This window comes from Macaca nemestrina, chromosome 8, assembly GCF_043159975.1.
Source record: "Macaca nemestrina isolate mMacNem1 chromosome 8, mMacNem.hap1, whole genome shotgun sequence".
NCBI classification, from domain to species: Eukaryota; Metazoa; Chordata; class Mammalia; order Primates; family Cercopithecidae; genus Macaca; species Macaca nemestrina.
In genome coordinates, this window is record NC_092132.1 from 148,386,800 (window position 1) to 148,399,455 (window position 12,656).

General features: G+C 40.8%; 1 long non-coding RNA gene across 1 annotated transcript in view; it reads right to left on the reverse strand.

Moving 5' to 3' along the window:
- LOC139355947 (uncharacterized) overlaps positions 1-12,656 on the reverse strand; it is a 268,335-nt gene that overhangs the window by 195,775 nt on the left and 59,904 nt on the right. The gene's annotated exons all lie outside the window — the stretch shown is intronic.

A 12,656-nucleotide genomic window follows, 5' to 3' on the forward strand; every position in this document is an offset into this window, starting at 1 on the left:
CCTGACTTCAAACTATACTACAAGGCTACAGTAACCAAAACAGCACGATACTGGTACTAAAATAGATATATACAGATATATAGACCAATGGAACAGAACAGAGGCCTCAGAAATAACACCACACACCTGCAACCATCTGATCTTTGACAAATCTGACAAAAATAAGCAATGGGGAAAGGATTCCCTATTTAATAAATGGCATTGGGAAAACTGGCTAGCCATATGCAGACAAATGAAACTGGATCCCTTTCTTGCACCTTATACAAAAATTAACTCAAAATGGATTAAAGACTTAAACATAAGACCTAAAACCATAAATACCCTGGAAGAAAACCTGGTCAATACCATTCAGGACATAGGCATAGGCAAAGACTTCATGACTAAAACACCAAGGGTAATGGCAACAAAAGCAAACATTGATAAATGGGATCTAATTAAACTAAAGAGCTTCTGCACAGCAAAAGAAACTATCATCAGAGTGAACAGCAACCTACAGAATGGGAGAAAATTTTTGCAATCTATCCATCTGACAAAGGGCTAATATCCAAAATCTACAAAGAACGTAAACAAATTTACAAGAAATAAAACAACCCCATCAAAAAGTGGGTAAAGGGTATGAACAGACACTTCTCTAAAAATGACATTTATGCAGTCAGCAAACATATGAAAAAATGCTCATCATCACTGGTCATTAGAGAAATGCAAATCAAAACCACAATGAGATACCATCTCACACCAGTTAGAATGTCGATCATTAAAAAGTCAGGAAACAACAGATGCTGGAGAGGATGTGGAGAAATAGAAAGGCTTTTACACTGTTGATGGGAGTGTAAATTAGTTCAACCATTGTGGAAGACAGTGTGGCAATTCCTCAAGGATCTAGAACTAGAAATATCATCTGACCCAACAATTCCATTACTGAGTATATACCCAAAGGGTTATATATCATTCTACTATAAGGACACATGCACATGTATGTTTATTGCTGCACTGTTTACAATAGCAAAGACTTGGAACCAACCCAAATGTCCATCAATGACAGACTGGATAAAGAAAATGTGGCACATATATATCATGGAATACTATACAGCCATAAGAAAGGATGAGCTAGTGTCCTTTGCAGGGACGTGGATGAAGCTGGAAACCATCATTGCTAGCAAACTAACACAAGAACAGAAAACCAAACACCGCATGTTCTCACTCATAAGTGGAGTTGAACAATGAGATCACATGGACACAGTGAGGGGAACATCACACACTGGGGCCTGTCAGGGGGTGGGGGGCGGCAGGGGGATAGCAGTAGGAGAAATACCTAATGTAGACAATGGGTTGATGGGTACAGCAAACCATCATGGCACATGTATACCTATGTAACAAATCTGCACATTCTGCCCATGTACCCCAGAACGTAAAGTATAATGATTAAAAAAAAGAGAGAGATTTTAGTGAGATGTCTTAAGTAGTCTTCCAATGGTAGTGATGGCAAAGCTCCCTTTCCAGAAATTTCTGTTCATCCCTGTCCAGACCATGGCTGAACTATCCCTGGTGTAAAAGAAAAAAAGAAACCAGCTAGCAAAGACAAGCCTGGAGCAGCCTATATTTGTTTTGCCAGTCCCCGGCCTGGAAGCACAGGCTGTCACTGATCTTTCCCAGCTTCCAAGGCAGAGATATGCATGAGGCACTAGTCACACTGGTGTATCTACTTAGTGGGCATAGTGCAGTTCCAGTTCTTTCCCTTTGCAACCCTCACCACACACACACAAATGTGCAGAAGCATTTTCCTTCCTTCTTGGCCATTACAAACAGTCCTCTGATTAATCTCAGTGATTAGGGAAACCTAATTTGTCTTTACGGTCCCATGCTCCTATTACATGAAAAGTTATTTTCCTGGGAATTTTGCTTCAATCTTTATTTTGTCAAACAAGTGATTTTTCAGTGAAACTTAAAAAAAACTCAAATAAATGTATAAAGTCAGTCTCAAGACTTAAAATAGATTTTAGAAGAGATAATTGGGTTGACTGAAGGATCAGGTGGGAGGAGCCAGTTGGTGCAACCCTTTTTCTAAATCAGTGTGGAATGAGCCATGCAAGAGGTTGTATAGAATACAGAACCAAGGTTAGGGATCCTTTAATCTGCTCTGAATCTCTTTCTAACGCAATATGTGACTTTCATCACTTCATCTCTTGGGCCTTAGTTTCTTTGTCTGCCAAACACGAGGGCTGTACCAGGTGATCTCCCTTCTAAGTTAATTTTATGCATCTAATATTTTATGATGGTCCACGGCATGCCCACTTAACATACGTGCTCCCAAGGAACACCACCATGTTGACAGACACAATTTCCCAGGAAGGCTACCATCATAGAAAAAAAGGTAACTTGTGACCATTAAAAAATAAATTATTTGGCCAGGCGTGGTGGCTCACACCTGTAATCCCAGCACTTTTGGAGGCTGAGGTGGGCAGATCACAAGGTCAGGAGTTTGAGGCCAGCCTGGCCAACATGGTAAAACCCTGTCTCTACCAAAAATATAAAAAATTAGCCGGGTGTGGTGGGAGGCCCCTGTAATCCCAGCTACTCGGGAGGCTGAGACCGGAGAATCACTTGAATCCAGGAGGCGGACATTGCTGTGAGCTGAGACCGCACCATTACACTCCAGCCTGGTGACAGAGCGAGACTCTGTCTCAAATAAATAAATAAATAAATAAATAAATAAATATATGTGTGTATGTATATACACGTATATACACATATATAATGTATGTATATACACGTATACACACACATATATAATGTATGTATATACACGTATATACACACACACACACATATATATATATAAAATGTCAAAACATAGCCCATGTGCCTTTAAACAAACACAGCAGGCCTGGTGCGGTGGTTAATGCCTATAATCCCAGCACTTTGGGAGGCCGAGGTGGGCGGATCACTTGAAGTCGGGCGTTCGAGACCAGCTTGCCTGACATGGTGAAACCTCATCTCTACTAAAAATACAAAAATTAGCCAGGTGTGGTGGTGCATGCCTGTAACCCCAGCTACTCAGGAGGCTGAGGCAGGAGATTCGCTCAAACCCGGGAGGTGGAGGTTGCAGTGAGCCGAGATAGCACCACTGCAGTCCACCTGAGTGACAGAGCAAGACTCCATCTCAAAAAAGAAAAAAAAAGAACAAATACAAATAAATGAACACAACAGTATTTGGTAACTCAATCACAAAAGTAAGCGTGAAAGACAGAGGTTAGAAGAAGGGGTGATGAAGAGCCCTAGAGGCGAGCAGTTGATGACCGGAGTGGGAAATGCATCACCCACACCCACAGCAAGCCAGGGGCGGCAGCAACCATAGAGCAATGTTTCATAAACTGAAGGAGACCTGGGTGTGTATTACCATTCACTCACTTTTGTCAGGAACACTTGCTGCAGGAAGCCAGAGAGAAAGACCACTACTTGGCTCCCGTCAGACTTGAACTAGAAAATTGTTTTCATCTATGGCCACCACATATGAAAATAGAAGTGAACTTTGATCTAGATATTAGTAGCTACAATGATAGAGGGGATTGAAAGAGTTAACACTATTTCAACTTTTTAGCTTGGAGAACCATATCGATGAAGATACAATAGCTGTCTTTCATTCTCAAATATCGGCTTTTTATCAGATGAATTACCTGAATTCTATTTCACCTTAAAAGGAGATACTTAAACTGGTTAGTTGAGCAGGGAGATGGAGTGTCCACACAACAGAAGATGTTCAAACAGCTTGATGACTACTTCTAGCAGAAGTTACAGGAAGATTTGAAATATTGGATATGGAGTTAGACAAGATAAAATCCAATGTTATTATTGTTTCATTGATCCAAGAAAAAATAGCAAATGTATCTGTTTATCACCTAAGATTCAGCTGCATGTGAGAAAACCCACAAAAAAATGACATGACTATGATTTGCTTTTCTCGCCCATGTAAGTGGAGTGTAAAAATAGGCTTCCTGTGGATTACACGGAAAATGTACTAAGATATTTAAGGTCCTGAGCCTTTCAGCTCACCAAGAGAAAGACCTTGTTCTCCTGGTCAAGAATGACTGCTAGTGTGCCAGTCCTTACACCAGAACTCCCAGCCTTCCCCCTTTGACACTCATCCCAGGAAGACCAATGGGGAAACGAGAACCAGGCCAAGTGTGCATCAGAAGGATTTTTTCAAGTTTAATATTTACAGGTATAGACCCTTGACTCTAAGTCACCATATCATCACCTAACAGCAGTGGGAGCTAGAAAACAAAGACTTAATTCTGTGCACCCATGAGCTAAGCTAAAGTTAGGGGAAGAAGAAAGAAGGCAAAGTTAACATTGAGATAGGCAATAATATTTTCTGGTGCACCATCTAAACAATAGTTGATATGCTGGAATAAACCTCTCATTAGGTAATGAAGGCATTTCTTCCCACAAGAAAAAACAGTGAAGGCTGCAATACACTGCTAGAAATGGGAAAACGGCCTGGAAACAGCGCAGTAATTCAGATAAATAAATAGACTTTGTAAGCTGGCAATTCTTCTGAGGTAATCCCTATTAAAGGTTGATTGATGATAGTGCAAGAGGGTATAAATAAAAATTAGCAAAAAATTCAAATCAGACATAAGAAAGAAGTTTTTCATAAACAAAAAATAAACATTCTGAAAAGCCAGTGGGTAACTTTTTAAATTAAAATATTAATGCATATCCAAGAAGCAATTAGATACTGTCATGAGAAAGCAGTGCACAGAAATTGATGGGCGTCATTGAGCCAAATAGTTTGTTTACATTTTTCTACCTATGCATTAAGCACAAAAACTCTTAATTATTTTTTAAAAATGTAAAAATCCTTCAAAATGAATAATTTACCAATTATAGGGAGAAAAATAGAACTCCATTGATGACTGTGTTGAACAGCACTACGAAGCACTTCAATGATGAACGACTACTGTGAACTTCATCAATAATAAGCCACTTACGATTGTGTGTCTAGAGAGTGTTTCCAGCCTCTTTTTCTAGCCAGAAAGCAGCAAGAGATATTGGAAAATGTATAATATGGGGGTTATGATCAGGTGGATAGAGCAGTGATTAAAGGGTAAAGTATATATTTTAAATTGCTTATAACCTGTGGACGCTTAAAACTCCAAATAGTGGAGGTTCGTTCAAAAGCCTATGCAGGCTTCGGGCTGGAGTTTCTTAACACTGTTGTCACTTACATGTCACTTGTAAGGACCCACATTTTTTTTTTATTGAGACGGAGTCTCGCTCTGTCGCCCAGGCTGGAGTGAGCGGCGCCATCTTGGCTCCCTGCAAGCTCCGCCCCCCGGGTTCCCGCCATTCTCCTGCCTCAGCCTCCCGAGTACCTGGGACCACAGGTGCTGCCACCACGCCCGGCTAATTTTTTGTATTTTTAGTAGAGACGGGGTTTCACCGTGGTCTCAATCTCCTGACCTTGTGATCCGCCCGCCTCGGCCTCCCAAAGTGCTGGGAAGGACCCACATTTAATAAGGTGGAACTCAAAGTTCATTTTCCTGTTAGGACATTGTAACAAGATGTGCCACAGTAACACCCTACAGAGTGCATTTAAGAAACACGGTAGCAGAGATGATCACAGCATGGTGTATAGAACCTGCTTTAGGGGTTAGGCAGAGCCAGGAATCTTCAGAGTCGATTCTGATATCTGGCATTACGTACGGCTCTACTTAGGAGCATTGAACACTACAGCTAAAGAAATTCCCCATTAGTTAGTTTTCACAACAAACACATATAATCAAAGCAACATTTCCTAATTATAAACGAGAACACTCGGAAGCGGAGAGATGACATCTTCACATTTATAAAGCAGCACAGCCAATGGAACAGACAATAGGGCAATGATTGAGTTTGCATCAGGATTGGGCTTGAGGGCCTATTAGAAATGCCGTAGACAGCGTTCAGTTCTGCCCGAGTGGGATGGTCATCGGAATGCTGAAAGGAGACACTCGCTTCTGTAAAGTCAGTATTGATGGTTCCAATAAAATAAGCTGAGTCTGACTAAGAAGAGGAGAAATATTCTGTGAGGGTATTCAGGATTTGTGAGGAAGGCTGGAGAAGCAGGCTTGGGCTGGGCCCCATGGAGGCAAAGCCCAGCAGTGCCTGCCTCAGGAAGGACTGTCTTCCATCCACAATGCTGCAGGCACCCACTGCCCTGGCCACATAGCGCTGCATGCCAGGCCATCACCCTTGATCTCTTCCATCCACGGCTGGAGCCAGCGAACACGATGCTGCAGGCACCCACTGCCCTGGCCACTCAGTGCTGCATGCCAGGCCATCACCCTTGATCTCTTCCATCCACGACTGGAGCCAGCAAAGGAATCTCTGGCTGGTTCCACTGGGTTCTGACCTGTGTCAGGCTCTGTAAGGAAAATCTCAGGTACAAGGTCCTGCAAGACAGCATCCCGACCTGATGAGGCACTGGCTCCTGGGGGATGCCACGGCTGCATGTCCCACAGCCACAGCTCTGCATGGGATGTCAACTTCCTCCAGAAAAGTGTGTGTTATGGTGTTTAAATTACCATGACAACATTGAGGAATTCAGAAAATGTACAAGAGCTGATGCTGGCAGAAAGAGAAAGCAAGTCCACATCCAAAATCCATGCTTATATCAGTGAGAGATGACCAGTGCTTCTGTCCCAGAGCAGCCTGGTGTCACCTGGGAGCCAACAGCCCCCTGCACTGTGGTGCCACACTGGAGCCTGGACATTGGTCTCCTCACTGGTAAACAAGTCTCTGCAGGGACAGCAGCTGGACTGGCTGTAGAAATCTCATGACTGAACTCAGGCCAAGCCCCAGCAGCCTTGCAAGGCTGCTCTGCTCATGATCCCACGGAGAAACACTGGAATGGGGTGGAGCAGGGCGGCTGTCATCAGACAGCGAGGGTGTCTATCACCCCTCAGAGCATCCCCCATGCAGGCAGCGATTCATGAATACTCAAATGGGAGAGTGTTCTCATCCTCCAGCAGAGTGACCAGCAGTCCAATTGGACCTGGAACTAAGGAATTTTGTGAGACGCAGAATATCATTGCTAACAGAAGCAAAGATTCAGAAAGTTCGAACAGGTAGATAGGTCACCCTTCTCTCTGGGCTCATTCTGAAGCGCATCTGACCCCTTCTGTTGCAAGCCTCCCTGTTAACAATCTTGTGCTCTTGCCTCTCCCAAGACTTTGAGCACAGGGCCCTGGTTTATGCTGTTGTCCGTACCCTGGGCCACTGTTTGAGACAACACGATGATAACCGTAGTTCAGAATTCTGCCAGGGAGAGGGTTTCCCTTTTACCCCAGTCTTCAAGTTACTGAGAAGAATTATAACAACATAAGCATTCACTTTCAGCAGATACCAGCAGACCATGCCAACTCATCTGGAACCAGATTTATTTATTTTTCTCTGCATTGCGATGGATTAACAAACTTAGAAACTCCCACAAAGTCATAGCAGAGGGTTGAAGAAGGGCCATGGAGGCAGGAACATGCAGGAGGGAGGAGCAGAAGATGAGCTCATGTGAGTCAGTAATGCCCCCCACACCTGCATCGTCTGTGCACCATGTGCGTGACGTGACCCTCTCGTGTGATGGATGCTGCTCAGTTTGCAGAAGAGAATATCAGTGTCCTCAGGGGTTTAGGAGACCTGGACATTGGCTCAAACCTGGCTATTTACAAAGTAACCAGATGCTCCTAAGTGTGCTGCTCCAGACTCACCAGTGGCAGATTGATCTCACCACTATTATCAATAAAACACATTTGCAGATACAGGCTGACACAGACAACTGGGAGGGCTGACAGTTACTGTTAGGAACATAACTACGCCTATGAGCCATGCATGCCTTGCTCCTGACTACCCGGAAAAGAAACAAGCAGTCAAGCAAACAGACTGGCAAAGGTGGAGAGTTTTAATCTTCTATGAGCCTTGCTGCTTAGGAGTGAGCACACACACACACACACGCACACACACAAGCACACATACAAGCACATGAGCACACGTGCACACAAAGCACACACTCATACAAGTGCATGAGCACGCGTGCACACACACACACACTGATTTGCACCCTTTGTAGAGTGCTTCAACTTGTCCTAGCACCTTGTCTCACCCGAGGAGTGGCAATTAAGTGATCGAAGTGGCTCACATCCTGCACCGTTCCTGCAAAAATCACAGACCTTCCTCTGCTCTTTTGTCAAACCTGGGAAACAACTGACGTCTCAATGGTGCCCTCCCGGAAGGACCCTGTGTCTCATCCGCGGTTCATCTGCAACACCTGGGGACCATCAGGTTACCCACGAGAACTTGTTTTTCCATTTTACAAAATTAACGGTTGCTGCTTCTACACTAAAAAAATAAAGAGTTCAAACAGAGGTGTGGGTGAACATAGCTCTTCTAGAAAGAAACCCAAAAAGGAAAAATAAAAGAACAAAGAATGGTGCACCCAAATGGGCCGTGATAAATTAGGTGCTTATTATCTTGAAAGATTCTATTTTTTAAAAAAAACTATTAAAAAAAAAAATCTAAGATAGTGGTTCCCATGAAAATCATTGTTAACAGACAATATTAAAATATGACTACAGTTCATTTTTAGTGTTTTTGTAACAAAATATGTATTGGCATTTTGACTCAATGAAACAATCAAGATTTATTTTTCACTTGAGATAAATATTGACCTTAATAACCTCAATCAATAATGCCCCTTTGGGATAAATGCAACTAGGTATTTATCTCAGCACAAGTCAATAATAGTTTTTCTGCAGAGTACATCAAATGCTTTTCCTTTACCAATTTTCTACATTTTATATTCTCAATATTTCTAATTATTCAAATTTACTAATCTAACAACTCTTTGGATTTACATTTGTGTGACTTATAAAAGCTTTTTATTCTAATCACTGTTAATGCATTCAATAAACTAAACTCATTTGTACCTTTCAAAATGAGAGGTTTTATTGCTAAATATTAAGAAATAACTAATTTTCATAACAGGTCATGGAAAATTTTTAAAAATTTCTCTAAGAATAGATTAGCACAATTTGTGTCAGATTAGAATACGTTGTACCACCTTTTAACCTGAGACAAAATTTAATCGAGGAAAATGACTTAATAACAAACCAAAGAATTATTCATTTAGATGAGCTGACTGAATGTCTGATCTCCAATAACCAGTATCACTTTTTTTTAATAGTGAACAGGGAATAATATATTACAAATGTTGAAGTTTAATGCTTGGGTTTTTCTGATTCTAAGAGGAAAAGTAGTATGTTCAGAAATATCCCATTCTATAAAGATAAGGTCTAAAGATCAATTTTGAACATTTGACCAAGGCTATAAATGCTATTTACATTATTTTCAGTATTGTGGGTTATATTTAAATTTTTCCTATAATAAAGCACACTTTTATAATTAAAAAATAAAGTATATAGCTTCCAAATCTGCTCAAATATCAGTTTTTTGCATTCTGCTTAAAGCTTGTCAACCTTCCATATGTTCACAGTAGCTGAATATAATGTGTGTCATCCCCAAGTGTGTGACACAGAGTACCTACTATATCATACTATGTAGACCCTTGTCAAGGAAAAATAGATGTCTTCTGTTGCCTACAGCTGAGGTCAAGTCCAATTGAGAAAAAGTGACCTTCATGCAATCCACCCATTCCTCAAGATTAGTTCCATCCAATAAAACGGTCTGCAGTGACAAATATTCTGTGTTGTCAGATGGGGTAGCCATGAGGCACATTGAGCTGTGGCCAGTGAGCCCTTGAGTTGGCTAATGTGGCACAAGAACTGAATTTTTAACTTCGTATTCTTTGCTTTACATGCAGATATCCACATGTGGCTGTTGGGTGATGCAGCTCTGAAGAATCTAGGTTTTAGCCTCACATGCCATACCTTGGAGACATACATATTCAGACCACCTCAACCTAGTCAGGTGGCACCATTCTCTCCTCATCGCTCTGTCTCCACTTCCACCTTTCTCTCACCATTACACTTATTACTGGATGTATTTGAAATAGCAGTTCTCCATAACAAAGGCCATCAGAACATTTTTGCTTTTATATCTATTCTGTAACAGCACTAAAAAATGACATATCAATTCATACCTTTTAAGATGAATCTGAAAAGTTTCTAATTTATTGAAATAATTACAAAGAGTATAATTGCTGACATTGTAAATATTGATGTTTTATAATAAAACTGTTACATCATTTGTGAACATATCCACTGAAATCTAAAAACCATGGCAATTTGAAAGTCACCAATTTCCATTTAAAAAACAGGAACAAACTCTTCTTCAAAGAAATTATAGATCGCTACATTTCCTCATTGAATTTGTAGTTCTTTTCCATTTAGCTTATATCATTTTATCCTAATGTAGTTTTATACTTTAAAGCTTTTATTGATCATTCCATCCTGCTCTTATAAAAATTGATTTTATATTTCCTGTGTCTTTAAGGCTTTAACATGTTTTAAAAAGTAATTCTTCTGGATTAAATTATAGGCACTTGTTCAGCCAAACTAGGTTTTGCAAAGATAACCTATGAAATTTGAGTTTCACAAACTTCATTCTCTTAAAGACATCCTGGCTTGGTATCCTGTAGAAAGTATTTAGCACCCCCAAGCATCGTCATAACCAGTCTGAAGAACCTGCCTGGTGACTCTAGAAGGGAAACTTGAGAAATCTTTCAGACTCGAGTGGCAGGTGTAGCTCAATTTTCTCTGAGGAATGATGAGTATGAATTTCTCGTGGATGCAAATCTTATCACAGAGAAACCCCATTTCATTGTGTGGTCCTTAGGTTCTGTTACGACTCAGTGTTTCTGTTCTCCAAATTTATAGGCTGAAATCCTAATCCCCCAGGTAAAGGTGTTAAGAGGAAGGGTCTTCGGGAGGTGATTATGCCATGAGAGGGGACCTTGTGATTCAGATTAGTGCTCTTAGAAAAGGGACACCAGAGAGCTCCCTGCTCATTTTTCTGCCATGTGAGGATGCACGGAAAGGCTGCTCTCTGCAACCGGTAAGAGGACCCTTCCAGAACCCGACTACCGTGGCAATCTAATCCTCCCAGGACTGCGAGAAATCCATTTCTGTTGTTTATAAGCCGCCCATTCTATGAGAGCATTCCAAAGGCACTAAGACATGCTCTGAACTACACTGAAAGCCTATCATTAATACATTACTTTCTTATTTCTCTATCACTTTCATCCTTTAACATACCTATAGTTTTCCCAATCATTTTACCTACTTGTGGTCAACTCCTTATTAACTGGGTAAACATAAGAAAAATGTCACAAATAGCTCAGTAATTTTTTTTGAGACAGAATCTCACTCTCGCCAGTGCTGTAGTGCAAAGGCACGATCTTGGCTCACTGCAACCTCTGCCTCCTGGGTTCACAGCCGGCTAATTTTTGTATTTTTAGTAAAGATGAGGTTTCACAGTGTTGGCCAGGCTTGTCTGGAACTCCTGGCCTCAAGTCATCTGTCTGCCTTGGCCTCCCAAAGTGCTAGGATTATGGGCATGAGCCACTGCATCCGGCCCATAATTTAAGTAATTTCTTAATTTCTCAGGGTGGATCAATCCTGGTAAGGTTGGAGTCAGCCTCTGCCTAATGCTTCTCAGGATACCAGATATACTGCTAGTCTGCTACTTCACCTGCAGGGCTTTACTGTTGATTAAGTTGCAAATAGAATGCACCTAGACAATTTAGTAATGACTGTATTTTTTGTTCCTTTGTTAATGTATGCATTAATGGCAACCACTTCAAAACACCTGTTAGATATGCAAGGATAAAAAATATGTAGATGAGAAAAAAGAGAAGAGACAGGAAATAAAAGTAAATTAATGTATAAACTCAACTAAAGAATACATTTTCTTGTAAGAATGAAGAATCATAGTATTTTACAGGTAAAGGGGTCAAAAATGTTACTGAAACTCACCACTCCTGTGTTCAAGGTTTGTATTTTATCAATGACCTCAAAATTTCTATGGGGCAATTATAATAAAATATTTATTATCTAGGAACAAAACAATGAGCTGAACAATATGAAGCCTTCAACTATCAAAACACTTATGTTGTTGTTTTGTGCATTATTGACAAAGCAATGAGAACAAAAAGGAAAAACAAAACAGAAAAACGTAAAAATCACAACCATTTTTAAATGTAAAATGATCATTGATGTGCATTCAACATCCCTAAATAATGAACAGACTATAATGGTGAACTTATCCTAGGAGGATGCAGATTTGTAAACAACTGATAAATCCAGCGGGCCCTGTCCGTTTATTTGGAAAAGAGACACGAATTTACTCTGCAGCAAAGCTAGCTTAACTGCCTCTCATTATTTATTGATTTTTCTATTTTCAGCTTTTTATTCCACGTAACTAGTACATGGCTAATTATTTTCCAATGGCTAGGAACACATGATTTATTTTCAAAGAACGTTGATGTACGGTATGTGTCTGAAAAATAATGTCTTTGGAGTTGATAAAAGAGCATATTTATTCTCTACTAAAAATACAAAAAAAAAAAAAAAAACTAGCCGGGCGCGATGGCGGGCGCCTGTAGTCCCAGCTACTCGGGAGGCTGAGGCAGGAGAATGGCGGGAACCCGGGAGGCGGAGCTTGCA